Genomic DNA, 18,983 nt, shown 5'->3' with positions numbered 1-18,983 from the left:
AGGTGAGCTGCAACTAAGCAGCCCATGAGCCACAACTAAGGAGCCCGCCTGCTGCAACTAAGTCCTGGTGAAACCAAAATAAATAAATAAATAAAATTTTAAAAAAATTTAAAAAAAGGATAGAGACAAAACCCAAGACAAATAACAGAAGCAGAAAGAAACATCAACAACATAAAAAAATAAAAGAAAACAAACAAAACCGAAGACAAACGATAAAAGCAAAACCAAAAAAATAAAATGAAAACCAAAAACAGAGAAAAAAATAAAGATACAAAGAAAACAAAAAACAAGAGAACAATGAAACAAACAAAAGAACCCGAAAATGAAAACAAACAGTAAAAACAAGACTACTAAAAACAAGAAAACAGAACAAAAACAGGAAGCAAACTGAAAAAAAGCAAAGAAAACATAAAACAAACACACAAAAATGATCAAAGTTCCAAACAAAACAAAAGAACAGAAAAAAAAATAAAAAGAACAGTAAAGTAAAAATGGAAAAATAAGAAATACATTAAAATATTTTTGAAAAGAAAAGAAAAAATAAATTTAAAAAAACAGCAACAGAACAAAATGTAACAAAAAATTTAATACTAACAACAGTTTTCCTGGGGCCAACTCCCACATGTACTTGCCCCCAAAGTCCACAGCTGCTAAAGCTAGACTGGTCTCAGTTGTGGGAGCACTCCTTGTTCATTCAGATAGTCCACACATGCAGGGTTTACCAAGCTGATTGCAGGGATTTAATCCATGGCTTGTGCAGCTGCATGGAGAGATTTCCATTCCTCTTCCTTTGTCACACATCCCCTGGGGCCCAGCTTTGGTTTTGGCCCCACCTCTGTGTGTAGGGCAACCTCAGGCCTCTGACTCCCACCCAGGCAAGAGGGGACAAAAGCAGTGGCTGATTGGGGCACACTTACTTAGGCTGGGGAGGGATAAGGCGGTCGCAACTGGGGCATGTGTGAAGTGCCTGCAGCAGCAGAGACCAGCAGGAAGTTGCAACAGATTGGGCTGTGCTTGCTCTGGCAGGAGTCCCTCCCAGTGCCCGTGGAGGCAGGGGCTGGCATGTTGGAAGAGAGTCTGTGACTGTGGCTCCGCCCCTTGCACACCACACGACAATGGTGCCTCCTTTCCAAGGCAGACCACCCTTCCTCTAGGAGCATTCCCAGCTGCTGGAGCCCTTCACTCCCATCCCGTTAGGTTGTCTCCACACAGCCAAGAGTGGTCCTTTCCCCAAATCCGCTCTCCTAACCCCATGCTTAGCACTCAGCCCCCACCAGCATTGGCGGATTCCCATCTCAGGCTGGGGCACCCAGGGCTGATTCCCAAGGAGGCTTTGGCATGGGTGGCACGTGTGGGCCCGCTGGGGCCTGTGCAGCCAAAGGAGGCTTTGGTGGTGGTGGTGCTCATGACCCCAGAGCCTGCATGGGTGGAGGAAGCTTTGGCTTGAAGGGTGGGTGAGCCTGCTCAGATGGGTGCCCCTCCCAGTGCCCATGGAGGCAGGAGCCAATGGGTGAGAAAGGGGGTTGCAATGGCGATCCCACCCCTTGCACACCACTCAACAATGACGCCTTGCTTCTATAGTGTCCTGGGTTTCTTCCACAAACTTTCCTGGTTGTGGAGCTCTTTACTCCTGTCCCTTCAGGCTGTCTCTTCACAGCCAACAGCTGTCCCCTCCCTGGATCCACTCTCCAAATCCCACTTTCCAGCACCCAGCCCCTCTCCACACCAGGAGACACACAACTCAGGTGTGCAGGGCTGTGGCATGGATCATGCATGCAGTTCTTACTTCGTCCTTCCACAGACTGGTTGTTGCATTCCACTCTGATCCCCCAAAGGCCTCTTTCTGCCCCAACTAATCTTCCCACCTTGAGGGGGCTTTCTGCATGTGGGAACCTCTCCTCACTTTTAGCTCTCTGCCAGCAGTGCTGGTCCCTTTCCATTTCTTATTTTCTTTCTTTCATCCTACCCAGTTGTGTGGGGATTTTTCTTGTCCTTTTATGTATCCAAGGTCTTCTACTAGTGTTCAGCAAGTGCTCTGTGAGAACTGTTCCATTCGTAGATTGTTTGTATTCTTGATGTACTTGTGAGGAAAGGTGAATTCCACATCCTCCTATTCTGCCATCTTGACTCCTCGAGTTCTCCTGATAGTTGGATCTCATTGTTTGAGTGACGATCCTAAAAATTTTATTTGAGCTGTTTTTACTTAGGACTTGGAGTCTTAAGGGGCATTGGTGCATTTTCCTAGGCAGGCATGTATGGGGATCTGGGTAGGAGGTCCAGGGAACCATAGGTGGCTGGTTTTTGTTAAATTTGGCTTAACTTTAGAAAAAACAAGTTGATATATGGCCTGAACAAACCGTTTGCTAGTGAAATGAGAGACTGAATTATTCAGCTCCAAGGCGCAAGGGACTTTTGCTCCTTCCAGCCACAAGGCATCCTCAGGTGGCTAAGAACCTAGCAGAAGTGTTTGAGGATTAATCCTTGTGATGTGTAGTGGTCCCAAAGGGGGCCCCACTACAACCATTAAGTAAATACTGCTCTTCTGGGAAATGTGACAGAGGCTGATCACCTAGTGATCAGAGCACCCATGGAAGTTTTAGATTGTAAGAGGGAGAAACCAAGACACATAAAAGAGTTGAACTGACCCAAGGGTAATTCTTTGGGGAGCTATACTCAGAAGCAGCACCCATCCAATCAAACACACCATCCTCAGAAAGTTGTTCAGATCATATCTCATATCTGAATTAGGCTACCAAATTAATAAAGGGAAATTGTGCCTCAAAGGCCAAAAAGCTCCCAGATGAACAGCCACCTCTGGGAAACCCATCTGGGTTTATGTATAACATCTATGGAACTGACACTTGCAAGTATTTAACTAAATGGTAAGGTCTGACCAAATATAATTTGTGCCTGAGATGGCCAAAATGGGGCACTTTTGATTTTAAACTAAGTTGGTTTACTCACAGGCTCAATTAGAAAAATATCCAGCTATAAGATCAAACAGCCAGAATGGAAGGCATATTTTAATTGGTACCTGGAAGCCTCAAAGCAAGAGAATGATAAAGTGGCTTCATTGTAAGAGACAAACTGAAAATTATTAGAAACAGTGGCTTAATTAGAAAAGACCTCAGAAACCATTGCTTATTCTCCCCCTCTTTCCTCCTCCTTCAGCTTCTTCATATCCTCTTCTTTTTGTGCTTCCCTGTCCTGACCTTCCTGCTCTTCTACTTTCAATTTCAAAGAAAGAACTTATTGAGTCTAAGGGAAAGGATAAAGACAGCTCTAAAATAACAGGTGCTCCCTTTAAGGAGAAACCCACAAGTAGAGGGGAGCTTGCTCTTGCCTATACCCCTTGGACTAAGACAGAACTTAAGAACTTAACTAAGGATTTTCCAGATCCTTTACAGGATCCTTTGGGTTTTGCTAAATAATTTGACCTTACAGTAACAACTCACAAGCCTGGATATTCAGCTTTGTACCAGCTTGTACAATTACTACTCTCTGAAAATAAAGCAAAAGAATGGCTCCAGGAGATAGATTAGAAGACACCTATGGAAGATTTTCTTAAACAAGGCTGCAGATTGCCAGAAATGCAGAGAAATTGCCCACAACCTTTATTAAGCTATTCCAAAGATCTTTCCAAAGAAAATAGATTGGGCAAAAATCCATCAATGCAAACAAAAGCCAGAAGAGACTTTTTTTGATTATTTCAAAATATTTGAAAATATAGTCAAATATCACTCTGGCACTGACCCAAAGAGTTTCCTGAACCATCAGAATGATCCAATATTAAATTATATTTTCCTAGAAGGAATAGGTGAATTGGCATGACTGGTAAAAAGATATGAACTTGATTGGGCTACTATGTATACTAATACACTTTTCACTATTGCTGACAAACTCTCCAAAACCTTACAGAAAAGAGAAAAGGAAAAAGCTGCCAAGGTTATGAATATGCAGTTACAACTGCTCAGCAGTCCATTGAGACTACCTGGCCCAAATTTCAATCAGTCTTGAAGCAACCACACCTGCCTTTGGAACCCTGTGGGCCCCCCTTCCAAGTATAAAGGCCCCCTCCATGTTCCCTGCCTCTTGTTTGTAGAAAAGCTGAAATCTCCCAGCCCTCCGTGAGTCACAAAAGAGCAGACTCAAGCAGTTAATGATTAGAACGATAAAGTCACAGATTCAGTATCTGATGCACATTTCTGAGTTGTTTTACAGATACTATAACTGCCACCAGAGGGAGAAAGCTAACTGCATGATGGCCAGATTGCAGCCATGACATAAGCTGCTCCATCTTGAGCAGTGCTGAATCTATGATTAGCACAATTCCAAGAACCATCCTTAAGAGAGTGGGATTAACACTATTGCTCATAGGTATCACCTCACACCAGTCAGAATGGCCATCAGTAAAAAGTCTACAAATAAATGCTGAAGAGGGTGTGGAGAAAAAAGAACCCTCCTACACTGTTGGTGGGAATGTAAACTAGTGCACCCATTATGGAGAACAGTATGGAGGTTCCTTTAGAAACTAAAAGTAGAACTACCATATGATCCTGCAATCCCACTGCTGGGCATATATCCAGAGAAAACTCTAATTCGAAAAGATACATGAACCTCAATGTTCATAGCAGCACTATTCACAATAGCCAAGACATGGAAGCAACCTAAATGTCCATCAACAGATGAATAAAGAAGATGTGATATATATATACAATGGCATATTACTCAGCCATAAAAACAAAATGAAATAATGCCATTTGCAGCAATATGGATGGACCTAGAGATGATCATTCTAAGTGAAGTACGGCAGACAAAGACAAATATCATATGATATCATTATATGTGGAATCTAAAAAAATGATATAAATGAACTTATTTACAAAACAGAAACAGACTCACAGACATAGAAAATAAACTTATGGTTACCAAAGGGGAAAGGTGGGGGGGAAGACAAATTAGGAGTTTGGGATTAGCATATACACACTACTATATATAAAATAGGTAGACAGCAAGGACCTAGTATATAGCACAGGGAACTATACTCAATATCTTGTAATAATCTATAATGGAAAACAATCTGAAAAAGAATATATATATATATATATATAGTAAATTAATTGTACTTCAATTAAAATAGGTAAGGAAAATCAAAAGAAAAAACACTATTGCTCATAATAATCTATATCTATGTGGGCATCAAAATAATTGTAGCTTGTTCTGCCCATGTATGTAAATAGGCAACTAAAACTGTCAGCAAAGAGATACTACAGAACTACGTTGACATCTTCCACTCTAAGAATATGGCACCCTATGTCAGCAGGAAGAAGTTACAGAAGATGGACCTTCACTCATAATCCCACAGACATGGAATGATATTCTGACAAGTGGGGATTTGTAAGCAGCTTTTGGCAGGAAAGAGCTCTTTGCAGAAAAGAGCTCTCTGCAGGAGGCTTCTTTGTTTTGTCACTTTAGGAAAGCTATATTGTAACTAATATAACCAGGCACCCCCATGCTCTCCTCATTTCTGGCCGTAGCACACATTTCATATCTTTTGATTACACAGTACCTTGCCTAACCTGTTGGTTCTTTCCATAGATCAAAGAAATAGAAATGAAGAAAAAGTAATTAACAGATGACCAGACTGTTTCCCTAGCTTCCCCTTCAGTAATCTTTCAAATAAACTTTGTGAACAAACTGCGTGAACAAAATAGCATCTAAAGAAAGACCACGAGGAGTCAACAAGCCTGCATGCAGTGGGAGATGGCAATGACTCAGACGCCCTATCTCAATGATTAACTGAAATTACTTGTCCTTTTCCCTTTAAAACCTTTCATGGCAAAGCAGAATCTTGGGAGTTAGTTTTTGAGGGACATGAGTCCACCTTCTCCCCAGATTGCCAGCATTCTGATTAAAAGCAACTTTCCTTTCTACCAACAATTGCCTCTTGATATTGATTTTTGAGTGGCAAGCGGCCAGACCTGACTTCAGTAACACCTTTATTGCAGAAAACCTGGGCATTTTGAAAGAGACTGCCACAAATTTAAATGAGATTTAGAACAAGGTAGGATTAACAAGGAATACGGGTGCTCTGAGGATTATGAGAAGGCATTCCCCCTCCTTCTCACTATCTTCGGGGAAATTGAAATAAAAATCAGAGGGAAAACTTCTAAGGCCCTTGTAGACACAGGGGCTACATTATCTGTTCTTAACCCTACCCTTATTCATTGCCCTCTCCCTCAGAGTAAACAGTCGATTCAAATGATAGGGGTTTCTAATTTACCTATACAAGTTTTTAAACCAGCACCAATAAATTTTCAGCTAGGAACTATCATTGGAAGACATGTTTTCCTTTTGGTAAAATGTGCTCCAATTCATTTAATAGGATGAGACTTTCATAGGCATACAACAGCCATATTATCTTTCCACCAAAGGGTGAAATTATTTTAGATTTATAAAACTTAGATGCAGACAAGAACATAATTACCAAGAAATTGATGGTAATGAAAACAAGAGTTTGGACAGATGGAGAGGAAGTTAACTACTGTTACAGGTGCCTGAGGAATTATGGTCATCCTCCTCCTCAGACATTGGGAAAATCAAGTCAGCTACTCCCATTAAAGTAACTATTGATAATTCCAAGCCTCTATCCAATATTTGACAATATCCACTTAGATCAGAGGTATTAAATGGAATTCCTATTATTCAGGAATTCCTCAATAAAGGACTTATAATTCCTTGTACCAGTCCTTGTAATAGCCCTATTTTACCAGTAAGAAAGTTAAATGAGGAAGACTGAAGGTTTGTTCAGGACCTGAGAGGTATAAATACCATTGTGATCCCTTGCTACACTGTGGTTCCTAATCCTCACACCCTGCTCTCAGCCGTTCCAGCAGACACCTGTTATTTCTCAGTAATAGACCTATGTAGTACATTTTTTAGTATTCCAGTGGAAGATGAAAACCAATACCTCTTTGCCTTTATGTGGGAAGATCATCAGTATACTTGGAGAGTTATGCTGCAAGACTATACTGAAGGACTCACTTATTTTTCTCAAATACTTAAAGCTGATTTAGCTGTTCACTTCCTTAATGGCTCTGTTTTGATTCAATATGTAGCTGATTTGCTTTTGTATTCAAGAACTGGACAAGACTTTCTTTATTTTATATTTATTTACTTATTTGGCTGTGCTGGGTCTTAGTTGAGGCACATGGTCCCTTTGTTTTGGCATGCAGGATCTTATAGTTGCAGCATGTGGGCTCTTAGTTGTGGCATGCATGTGGGATCTAGTTCCCTGGCCAGGGAGTGAACCCAGGCCCCCTGCATCGGGAGCATGGAGTGTTAACCACTGGACCACCAGGGAAGTCCCCAAACAGGACTTTCAAACAGACACTATCTGTCTGTAACAACAATTAGCCTCTAAGGGACATACAGTGTCTAAAAACAGACTGCAATTCTGTTTACCAATTGTGAAATATTTGGGTCATTTGATATCCAAGGAAGGATTGTTAATTGATTCTGAAAGAATTAAGGGAATCCTGGCTTTCTTGCTACCCAAAACAAAGAAATAGCTAAGAGGATTCCTAGGTTTGACTGAATACTGTAGGAATTAAGTACCTACTTTTCCCCTAATTTCCCAACTCCTCTATGTGTTACTTAAGTACGACTGATCAGGCCCAATTGAATGGACAATAAAAGGAGAAAAGGCTACAGATGCCTTAAAAATCTTCATTGACTCAGGCTCTGGCATTAGGCCATCCTAATTATAAATTACCATTTTTTCTCTTTGTGCATGAAGATAAAGGAAATGCCCTAGGGGTGTGTTAACTCAGAAGCGTGGTGACCAGCATCAACCCATAGGATAGTATAGCCACCACCTAGATTCAGTGGCAAAAGGAATCCCACCCTATATGAAGGTTGTTTCAACAGCAGCTCTCTTGTTCAAAGTTACTGAAGAGCTCATAATGGGGTCTCCTTTGACTGTCTATGTTTCACATTCAGTGGAATCTCTTTTAAATTCTCATTATACTCAGCACTATTCTGTGAGTAGACTCACTTCTTACAAGGCATTGTTGCTTTCTTTGTCTAATATTATTATACTTTGGCTCAATGTGATAATCTTAACCCCACAATTTTGCTTCCAGTACCACAGGAAGAAAACAGCCACATCCGTATTTCACTAATGGATTATCTTCTTACTCCTAGGAATGATTTACAAGAAATCCTATTGATAATGCTGACTTAAGTTGGTTTACAGATGGATCTTACTTAAAAGATGAACACGGACATTACTGAGCTGAAAATGCAATAACATCCACTGTGGACATAATTGAAACTTCTTACTTACCAGAACCAAAGTTGGCACAACAAGCTGAATTAATTGCTCTAATCAGGGCTTCTCAGCTAGCCAAGGATCAAATAGCAAATATTTATACTGATAGTCGCTATGATTTTGGAGTGGCTCATGATTTTGGAATGTTCTGGAAGGAAAGACGATTTCCTTCTTTTTTTTTTTGCGGTACACGGGCCTCTCACTGTTGTGGCCTCTCCCGTTGTGAAGCACAGCTTCCGGAAGCGCAGGCTCAGCGGCCATGGCTCATGGGCCCAGCCGCTCCGCGGCATGTGGGGCCTTCCCGAACCGGGGCACGAACCCGTGTCCCCTGCATCAGCAGGCGGACGCTCAACCACTGCGCCACCAGAGAAGCCCTGAAAGAGGATTTCTTACTTCCTCAGGGAAGCTCATAAAAAAATGGGAAACTAGTCTCAGAATTACTAGACTCCATAATTACCCAAACAATTGGCCATTATCAAAATACCTGGACATTCCAAATCTTATTCAATAGAGGCTAAACGGAATCAATTCACAGACTTGGCAGCTAAACAAGCTGCTTAAGTTCTATTTCTGTCCAGCTCTGAGAATGTCCACTACTTATACTTGACACCAATTTAGCTGTTAAGAAATTTCCCCTACAGGTTCAAGAATTAGCCCCAAAAGATGAAAAAGAAATATGGAAGAAGAAAACAAGATTCTTTGATCCCACCTCACGAATACAATTTGGAAAATAATAAGAGGCTTATAGTGCCCATGGGGGCTCAGTTACCCTTACTCCAGCACATGCATTCCCTGACCCAATAGGCTCCTGAAAAAATAACTCTATGGAGAAAAGAGTATATTTCAAAGCGCTCCTCAATGGTAGCCAAAAAGGCATATACTGGATGTATTATTTGCCTTAAATATAATCCCAGAAAACCACTGCATTGGTCACAAGGTCACTTTCCCATTCCTAGGGGACCCTTTGAGGTATGGCAATTGGGCTTCATCAAAATGCCACAATCTCAAGGATATGAATATATTTTGGTAATGATCTGTATGATTTCACACTGGGTTGAAGCTTTTCCGTGCAGAACAGCAACAGCTTTAACAGTAGGTAAATTACTATTGGAAAGAATAACTCCTGTTTGGAGGATCCCTTTCGAGTTGCACCACGACCAGGGGACTCACTTTACTGGGAAAATAATAAAATCCATATTTGGCCAATAGTGCGCTTACCACCTCCAATCTTCAGGATTGGTAGAAAGAATAAACAGTATTATCAAAACTCAATTGACAGATAGCCTCATCTACCAGAGGGCAGACAGCAGAAGCAAGAAGAACTACAATCCTGCAGCCTGTGGAACAAAAACCATATTCACAGAAAGATAGAAAAGATGAAAAGGCAGAGGGCTATGTACCAGATGAAGGAACAAGATAAAACAACAGAAAAACACCTAAATGAAGTGGAGATGGGCAACCTTCCAGAATTCAGAATAATGAGAGTGAAGATGATCCAGGACTTAGGAAAAACAATGGAGGCAAAGATGGAGAAGATGCAAGAAATGTTTAACAAAGATCTAGAAGAATTAAAGAACAAACAAACAGAGATGAACAATACAGTAACTGAAATGAAAACTACACTAGAAGGAATCAATAGCAGAATAACTGAGGCAGAAGAACGGATAGGTGACATGTAAGACAGAATGGTGGAATTCACTGCTGTGGAACAGAATAAAAGAAGAATGAAAAGAAATGAAGACAGCCTAAGAGACCAGGGGAACAATAAGAAATGCAAAAACATTCACATTACAGGGGTCCCAGAAGGAGAACAGAGAAAGACAGGACCCGAGAAAATATCTGAAAAGATTATACTTGAAAACGTCCCTAACGTGGGAAAGGAAATAGCGACCCAAGTCCAGGAAGTGCAGAGAGTCCCATACAGGATAAACCCAAGGAGAAACATGCCAAGACACATAGTAATCAAATTGGTAAAAATTAAAGACAAAGAAAAATTACTGAAAGCAGCAAGGGAAAAATGACAAATAACATACAAGGGAACTCCCATCAGGTTAAGAGCTGATTTCTCAGCAGAAACTCTACAAGCCAGAAGGGAGTGGCATGACATATTTAAAGTGATGAAAGGGAAGAACTTAAAATGAAGATTACTCTACCTGGCAAGGATCTCATTCAGATTCAAAAAAAATCAAAAGCTTTACAGACAAGCAAAAGCAAAGAGAATTCAGTCCCACCGAACCAGCTCTACAAAAAATGCTAAAGGAACTTCTCTAGGCAGGAAACACATGAGAAGAAAAGGGCCTACAAAAACAAACCCAAAACAATTAAGAAAATGGTAATAGGAACATACATATCGATAATTACCTTAAACGTGAATGGATTAAATGCTCCAACCAAAAGAAACGGGTTTGCACAATGGACAAACAAACAAGACCCATATATATGCTGACTACAAGAGACCCACTTCAGACCTAGGGACACATACAGACTGAAAGTGAGGGGATGGAAAAAGATACTCCATGCAAATGGGAATCAAAAGAAAGCTGGACAGTAATCAAGACAGTATGGTACTGGCACAAAACCAGAAATATAGATCAACGGAACAGGATAGATAGCCCAGAGATAAACCCATGCACATATGGTCACCTTATCATTGATAAAAGAGGGAGGAATGTACAGTGGAGAAAGGACAGCCTCTTCAATAAGTGGTGCTGGGAAAACTGGACAGGTACATGTAAAAGTATGAAATTAGAACACTCCCTAACACCATACACAAAAATAAGCTCAAAATGGATTAAAGACCTAAATGTAAGGCCAGAAACTATCAAATTCTTAGAGGAAAACATAGGTAGAACACTCTATGACATAAATCACAGCAAGATCCTTTTTGACCCACCTCCTAGAGAAATGGAAATAAAAAAAATAAACAAATGGGACCTAATGAAACTTCAAAGCTTTTGCACAGCAAAGGAAACCATAAACAAGACCAAAAGACAACCCTCAGAATGGGAGAAGATATTTAAAAATGAAGCAACTGACAAAGGATTAATCTCTAAAATTTATAAGCAGCTCATGCAGCTCAATAACAAAAAAACAAACAACCCAATCCAAAAATAGGCAGAAGACCTAAATAGACATTTCTCCAAAGAAGATATACAGACTGCCAACAAACACATGAAAGAATGCTCAACATCATTAATCATTAGAGAAATGCAAATCAAAACTACAATGATATATCATCTCACACCAGTCAGAATGGCCATCATCTAAAAATATAGAAACAATAAATGCTGGAGAGGGTGTGGAGAAAAGGGAATACTCTTGCAATGCTGGTGGGAATGTGAATTGGTACAGCCACTATGGAGAACAGTATGGAGGTTCCTTAAAAAACTACAAATAGAACTACCATATGACCCAGCAATCTCACTACTGGGCATATACCCCGAGAAAACCATAATTCAAAAAGAGTCATGTACCAAAATGTTCATTGCAGCTCTATTTACAATAGCCCGGAGATGAAAACAACCTAAGTGTCCATCATCGGATGAATGGATAAAGAAGATGTGGCACATATATACAATGGAATATTACTCAGCCATAAAAAGAAACGAAATTGAGCTATTTGTAATGAGGTGGATAGACCTAGAGTCTTTCATACAGAATGAAGTAAGTCAGAAAGAGAAGGACAAATACTGTATGCTAAAACATATATATGGAAGTTAAGAGAAAAAATGTCATGAAGAACCTAGGGGTAAGATTGGAATAAAGACACAGACGTACTAGAGAATGGACTTGGGGATATGGGGAGGGGGAAGGGTAAGCTGTGACAAAGCGAGAGAGAGGCATGGACATAGATACACTACCCAATGTAAGGTAGATAGCTAGTGGGAAGCAGCCGCACAGCACAGGGAGATCAGCTCGGTGCTTTGTGACCACCTAGAGGGGTGGGATAGGGAGGGTGGGAGGGAGGGAGACGCAAGAGGGAAGAGATATGGGAACATATGTATATGTATAACTGATTCACTTTGTTATAAAGCAGAAACTAACACACCATTGTCAAGCCATTATACTCCAATAAAGATGTAAGAAAAAAAAAAAAGAAAACTGGAGTAGCAATACTCATATCAGATAAAATAGACTTTAAAATAAAGAATGTTACAAGAGACAAAGTAGGACACTACATAATGATCAAGGGATCGATCCAAGAAGAAGATATAACAATTATAAATATATATGCATCCAACAAAGGAGCACCTCACTACAGAAGTCAAGTGCTAACAGCTATGAAAGAGGAAATCGACAGTAACACAATAATAGCGGGGGACGTTAATGCCTCGCTTACATCAATGGACAGATCATCCAAACAGAAAATTAATAAGGAAACACAAGCGTTAAATGACACAGTAGACCAGATAGATTTAATTGATATTTATAGGACATTCCATCCAAAAACAGCAGATTACACTTTCTTCTCAAGTGCGCATGGAACATTCTCCAGGATAGATCACATCTTGGGTCACAAATCAAGCCTCAGTAAATTTAAGAAAACTGAAATCATATCAAGCATCTTTTCTGTCTACAATGCTATGAGATTAGAAATCAATTACAGGGGAAAGAAACATAAAAAAACACAAACACAAGGAGGCTAAACAGTATGTTACTAAATAACCAGGAGATCACTGAAGAAATCAAATAGGAAATCAAAAAATACCTAGAGCCAAATTACAATGAAAACACGACAATCCAAAACCTGTGGGATGCAGCAAAAGCAGTTCTAAGAGGGAAGTTTATAGCAATACAAGCCTACCTCAAGACAAGAAAAATCTCAAATAAACAATCTAAACTTACACCTAAAGGAACTAGAAAAAGAAGAACAAATAACCCAAAGTCAGTAGAAGGAAAGAAATCATAAAGATCAGAGCAGAAATAAATGAAACAGAAACAAAGAAAACAATAGCAAAGATCAATAAAACTAAAAGCTGGTTCTTTGAGAAGATAAACAATATTGATAAACCATTAGCCAGACTCATCAAGAAAAAGAGGGATAGGACTCAAACAATAAAATTAGAAATAAAAAAGGAGAAGTTACAACAGACATCACAGAAATACAAAGCATCCTAAGAGACTAGTACAAGCAGCTCTACGCCAATAAAGTGGACAAGCTGGAAGAAATGAACAAATTCTTAGAAAGGTATAACCTTCCAAGAGTGAACCAGGAAGAAACAGAAAATATGAACAGGCCAATCACAAGTAATGAAATAGAAACTGTGATTAAAGGTCTTCCAACAAACAAAGTCCAGGACCAGATGGTTTCACTGGCGAATTCTATCAAACATTTAGAGAAGAGCTAACACCCATCCTTCTCAAACTCTTCCAAAATATAGCAGAGGGAGGAACACTCCCAAACTCATTCTATGAGGCCACCATCACCCTGATACCAAAACCAGACAAAGATGTCACAAAAAAGAAAACAACAGACCAATATCACTGATAAACATAGATGCAAAAATCCTCAACAAAACACTAGCAAACAGAATCCAACAACACATTAAAAGGATCATACACCATGATCAAGTGGGATTTATCCCAGGGATGCAAGGATTCTTCAATATTTGCAAGTCAATCAATGTGATACACCATATTAACAAACTGAAGAATAAAAACCATATGATCATCTCAATAGATGCAGAAAAAGCTTTTGACAAAATTCAACACCAATTTATGAAAAAAACTCTCCAGAAAGTGGGCATAGAGGGAACCTACCTCAATATAATAAAGGCCATATACGACAAATCCACAGCAAACATCATTCTCAATGGTGAAAAACTGAAAGCATATCCTCTAAGACCAGTAACAAGACAAGGATGTCCACTCTCACCACTATTATTCAACATAGTTATGGAAATCCTAGCCACGGCAATCAGAAAAGAAAAATAAATAAAAGGAATACAAATTGGAAAAGGAGAAGTAAAATGGTCACTGTTTGCAGATGACATGACACTATACATAGAGAATCCTAAAGATGCCACAAGAAAACTACTAGAGCTAATCAATGAACTTGGTAAATTTGTAGGATACAAAATTAATGCACAGAAATCTCTTGCATTCCTATACACTAATGATGAAAAATCTGAAAGAGAAATTAAGGAAACACTTCCATTTACCATTGCAACAAAAAGAATAAAATACCTAGGAATAAACCTACCTAGGGAAACAAAAGATCTGTATGCAGAAAACTATAAGACACTGATGAAAGAAATTAAATATGATACAAACAGATGGAGACATATACCATGTTTTTGGATTGGAAGAATCAATATTGTGAAAATGACTATACTACACAAAGCAATCTACAGATTCAATGCAATCCCTATTAAACTACCACTGGCATTTTTCACAAAACTAGGACAAAAAATCTTAAAATTTGTATGGAGACACAAAAGACCCCAAATAGCCAAATCAGTCTTGAGGGGAAAAAAACTGAGTTGGAGAAATTAGACTCCCTGACTTCAGCCTATACTACAAAGCTACAGTAATCAAGATAATATGGTACTGGTACAAAAACATAAACATAGATCAATGGAAAAGGATAGAAAGCCCAGAGATAAACCCATGCACCTATGGTTAACTATTCTATGACAAAGGAGGCAAGAATATACAATGGAGAAAAGACAGTCTCTTCAATAAGTGGTGCTGGGAAAACTGGACAGCTACATGTAAAAGAATGAAATTAGAACACTCCCTAACACCATACACAAAAATAAACTCAAAATGGATTAGAGACCTAAATGTAAGTCCAGACACTATAAAACTCTTAGAGCAAAACATAGGCAGAACACTCTTTGATATAAATCGCAGCAAGATCTTTTTTATCCGCCTCCTCAAGTAATGGAAATAAAAACAAAAATAAACAAATGGGACCTAATGAAACTTAAAAGCTTTTGCAAAGCAAAGGAAACTACAAACAAGACGAGAAAACAATCCTCAGAATGGGAGAAAATATTTGCAAATGAATCAATGGACAAAGAATTAATCTCCAAAATATATAAACAGCTCATGCAGCTCAATATTTATAAAACAAACAACCCAATCAAAAAATGGGCAGAAGACCGAAATAGACATTTCTCCAAAGAAGAAATACAGATGGCCAAGAAACACATGAAAAGCTGCTGAACATCATTAATTATTAGAGAAATGGAAATCAAAACTACAATGAGGTATCACCTACACCAGTTACAAGGGGCATCATCAGAAAATCTACAAATAACAAATGCTGGAGAGGGTGTGGAGAAAAGGGAACCCTCTTGCTCTTTTGGTGGGAACATAAATTGATACAGCCTCTATGGAGAACAATATGGTGGTTCCTTAAAAAACGAAAAATAGAATTACCATATGATCCAGCAATCCCACTACTGGGCATATACCCAGAGAAAACCATAATTCAAAAAGACACATGCACCCCAATGTTCATTGCAGCACTATTTACAATAGCCAGGTCATGGAAGCAACCTAAATTCTCATCGACAGATGAATGGATAAAGGAGATGTGGTACATATATACAATGGAATATTACTCAGCCATAAAAAGGAACGAATTTGGGTCATTTGTAGAGATGTGGATGAATCTAGAGACTGTCATACAGAGTGAAGTAAGTCAGAAAGAGAGTAACATTATCATATATTAACGCATATATGTGGGACCTTGACAAATGGTACAGATGAACCGGCTTGCAGGGCAGAAATTGAGACACAGATGTAGAGAGCAAACGTATGGACACCAAGGGGGGAAAGCGGCGGGGGTGGTGGTGGTGGTGGTGTGTTGAATTGGGAGATTGGGATTGACATATAAAATGTATAACTAATAAGAGCTTGCTGTATAAAAAATAAACATAATAAAATTCATAAATTCAAAAAAACAAAAAAAATCATAAGATCATGAAGATAACAACAACAACAGCAAAACTCAATTGGCAAAATTCTCAGAGGCTTTTAGTCTTTCATGGTGAAAACCTTTCCCATTGGTGCTTCTCAACCTCAGGTCTATCCCTTTTGGTAAACATCAACTGTTTCCTTTTGAAATAATCACTGGGTGACCTATGTGCTTAGATGAAGGCATGTAAGAACCAGCATTACTTAAGGGTGCCGTATCATATTATTGCCAAGGACTTATTAAAGCACTTAAAGAAAATGAAAAGTTACTAATTCCTTTCACAGCGAGCTCCTGGGAGACAAAGACTCTAAGGACCACGGGTTACAGCCTGGAGATTTTGTCTATTGGACAAGATATCAAATAAAGGACTCTTAACAACCAAATTGGAAGAGGCCATATCAGATATTACTAACAAATCTGTGCTGCAAAACTTAAAGGAGTAAGCTCTTGGATTCACACTGCTCACCTCAAAAAGCCTCCTCTCCTAAATGGACTGCAACTCCTGTTTCTGACACCCAGCTTTGACTAACTAAAACCAGCACTACCAGACCAGGAGGAGAAGATGAAATCCGAAGTAAACAGATGACCCAAGATGCTGGACCAGGTCTTGATAATCGCTCACGTTTGCTTATGAACCAAATGTATTTATTTCTTGGGCTCAATCACTTGAAAATTTGAAAAATCAATCCAATTGCTGGGTTTGTGGCCAATTACCATGTCCAGCACTTCTGGATTACACTGGCGGGTTTAACCTCTTCACGGTTCAGACTGGCTAGACCTTAGGCATTTTATCTTAGAAGAAAGAAATTCTAGTACCATGCAAGCCACCAATGATATCACTAAGTGGGACCCTCTTACCTGGTTAATTAATGACATCTGTTCTGAACCTGGCCATAAATACTCCTTTTCACTGGATGTTACCCAATCCCAACCAGAGCAGCATGCTAAGGCTAAACCTAAAAATGTAACAACCTGTCTTTTTGGTGGCATTATTCCCCAGTTATGGGATAAATTTATCTGATGCCAGCCTATGGCAACCTGAATATGAGGGACCCTCTCTGATGGGGACAAACCAATCATACCAAAGATAATCAACCTAGCAATACTTATAAGTTATGTTGGATGCCACCTGAAAGTTGTCAGTATACTATAACTTTGAGGACCAGTGATTGGTTTGGAACTAATTGGTTAAGAGGACCAGGGATATACTGTGTAGCTTCTAATGGGATCCAATGGATTTGTGGAACAAGTTTGTGGCCTTGGTTTTCCTCAGGTTGGTTAGGGAGATGCACAATTGTTTTCCCTTGGGTTCAAGGTCACTTACCGGTAACCTTGGAAATAGCCCCTGCCAATCTGCCTTTAATGTGGGCACACTGGGTTTGATTAGTTTTTCAGTGATATGATCATTTGGTCGTGATATTTGTTCCTGCGCATGGAATAGAAGATATCATTACTCACATAGAAGCTTTACTAAAAATTACTCAGCAAGCTTTGAATGATAGTAATTAAGCCATTAGCTTGCTCAATTCAGAAGTCTCCATGATGAGAAAAGTGGTCCTACAGAATTGCATAGCCCTTGATATTCTAACTGCTTCTCAAGGGGGAATTGTGCTATAATACATACTGAATGCTGTGTCTTTATACCTGGCAAGTCTTCTAATGTAACTCATTCTTAATACCTATGAAGACTCAAATTTCTGGTCTGAATAATCCTCTTCCCAGTTTAGGGGAAATACTAGGAAAATGGTTTGGTTTAGGAGGATCTTGGCTTAAAACTTTACTAATAATGTTGTTTACTCCACCTGGCAATTTTAATTACAGTTTGTCTAACTTGTAAGGTGATAGTTTCTTGCCTTTCATGCCATATATTACCTACTCCTACTAAGATAATCATGTCTAAACAACTTGAAATTATTGATTACATCTATAGTTCTTTATAAAATAATGGACATGCACAATGCATATGCGAGGCAAAACTGGCATAAATCTCATTGGACAACCTGGAATTGACCTTCAGTCCTTGCCGAACATCCTATTAGTATAACCAACCCCCTTCCCAAAAATAGAGAACCAGGCTACTAGGTCCCAGCCATCAAGGGACATGATGAACCCAGGGCAGGTAAGCAACCTGCATGGAGGGATGAAATAATTGATCACCTTATGCTTTTTATCAAAAGATTTATGATAAGAAGGGGGAGATTGATGAAATAAAAATTCATAATTTAAGGCAACTCTCTAAAAATTTAAACATAAAAAGTTTCTCTGCCCTTTGGCCTCCTCTCTCCCTTCTGCTGTGCATTGTGTATTTGCATTATGCATTGACCAGACCTCCCCCATGGCAGAAATACCTGCTCCACCATATAGAGCAATATACTCCCAGTGCTAGCAAGATAATTCCTTAGGAGATAACATTCCTTCTTAATCCTGCAAGGGGTCAGGATGACCCATTACTTTGTAAGTGCAATTCTAGATTGTGTACACTGTCAATACATACTGTGATATATAACCTTCTGTCTCAAAAATGTATATAACTGTGCTTTGACCTCTAATGGGCAGAACAGTTCTCAGGGCTCTCTGGGTTATAATCTGTCTCCTGGGTTATAATCCTCAGGTTGGCTCTAATACAATTTTCCATCTCTTTCATAGATTCACTATTGATTAATTTTTCATCAACACATTATTTTTTAAGGCTGTAGCTGGTTACTTTGTAAGAGTCTGGAGATG

At 39.3% G+C, this 18,983-nt stretch overlaps 1 pseudogene; it reads right to left on the bottom strand.

Annotated features, from left to right (window-relative positions):
• Nucleotides 1-571: 571 nt before the first annotated feature.
• Nucleotides 572-18,983, bottom strand: part of LOC113614259 (tigger transposable element-derived protein 1-like) — a 90,246-nt pseudogene continuing 71,834 nt past the window's right edge.

The sequence above is a fragment of the Aethalodelphis obliquidens genome, unplaced genomic scaffold (assembly GCF_003676395.1).
Source record: "Aethalodelphis obliquidens isolate GAN/ISIS:26980383/991018 unplaced genomic scaffold, ASM367639v1 scaffold92, whole genome shotgun sequence".
NCBI classification, from domain to species: domain Eukaryota; kingdom Metazoa; phylum Chordata; class Mammalia; order Artiodactyla; family Delphinidae; genus Aethalodelphis; species Aethalodelphis obliquidens.
This window is presented reverse-complemented; position numbering and strand designations above follow the sequence as displayed.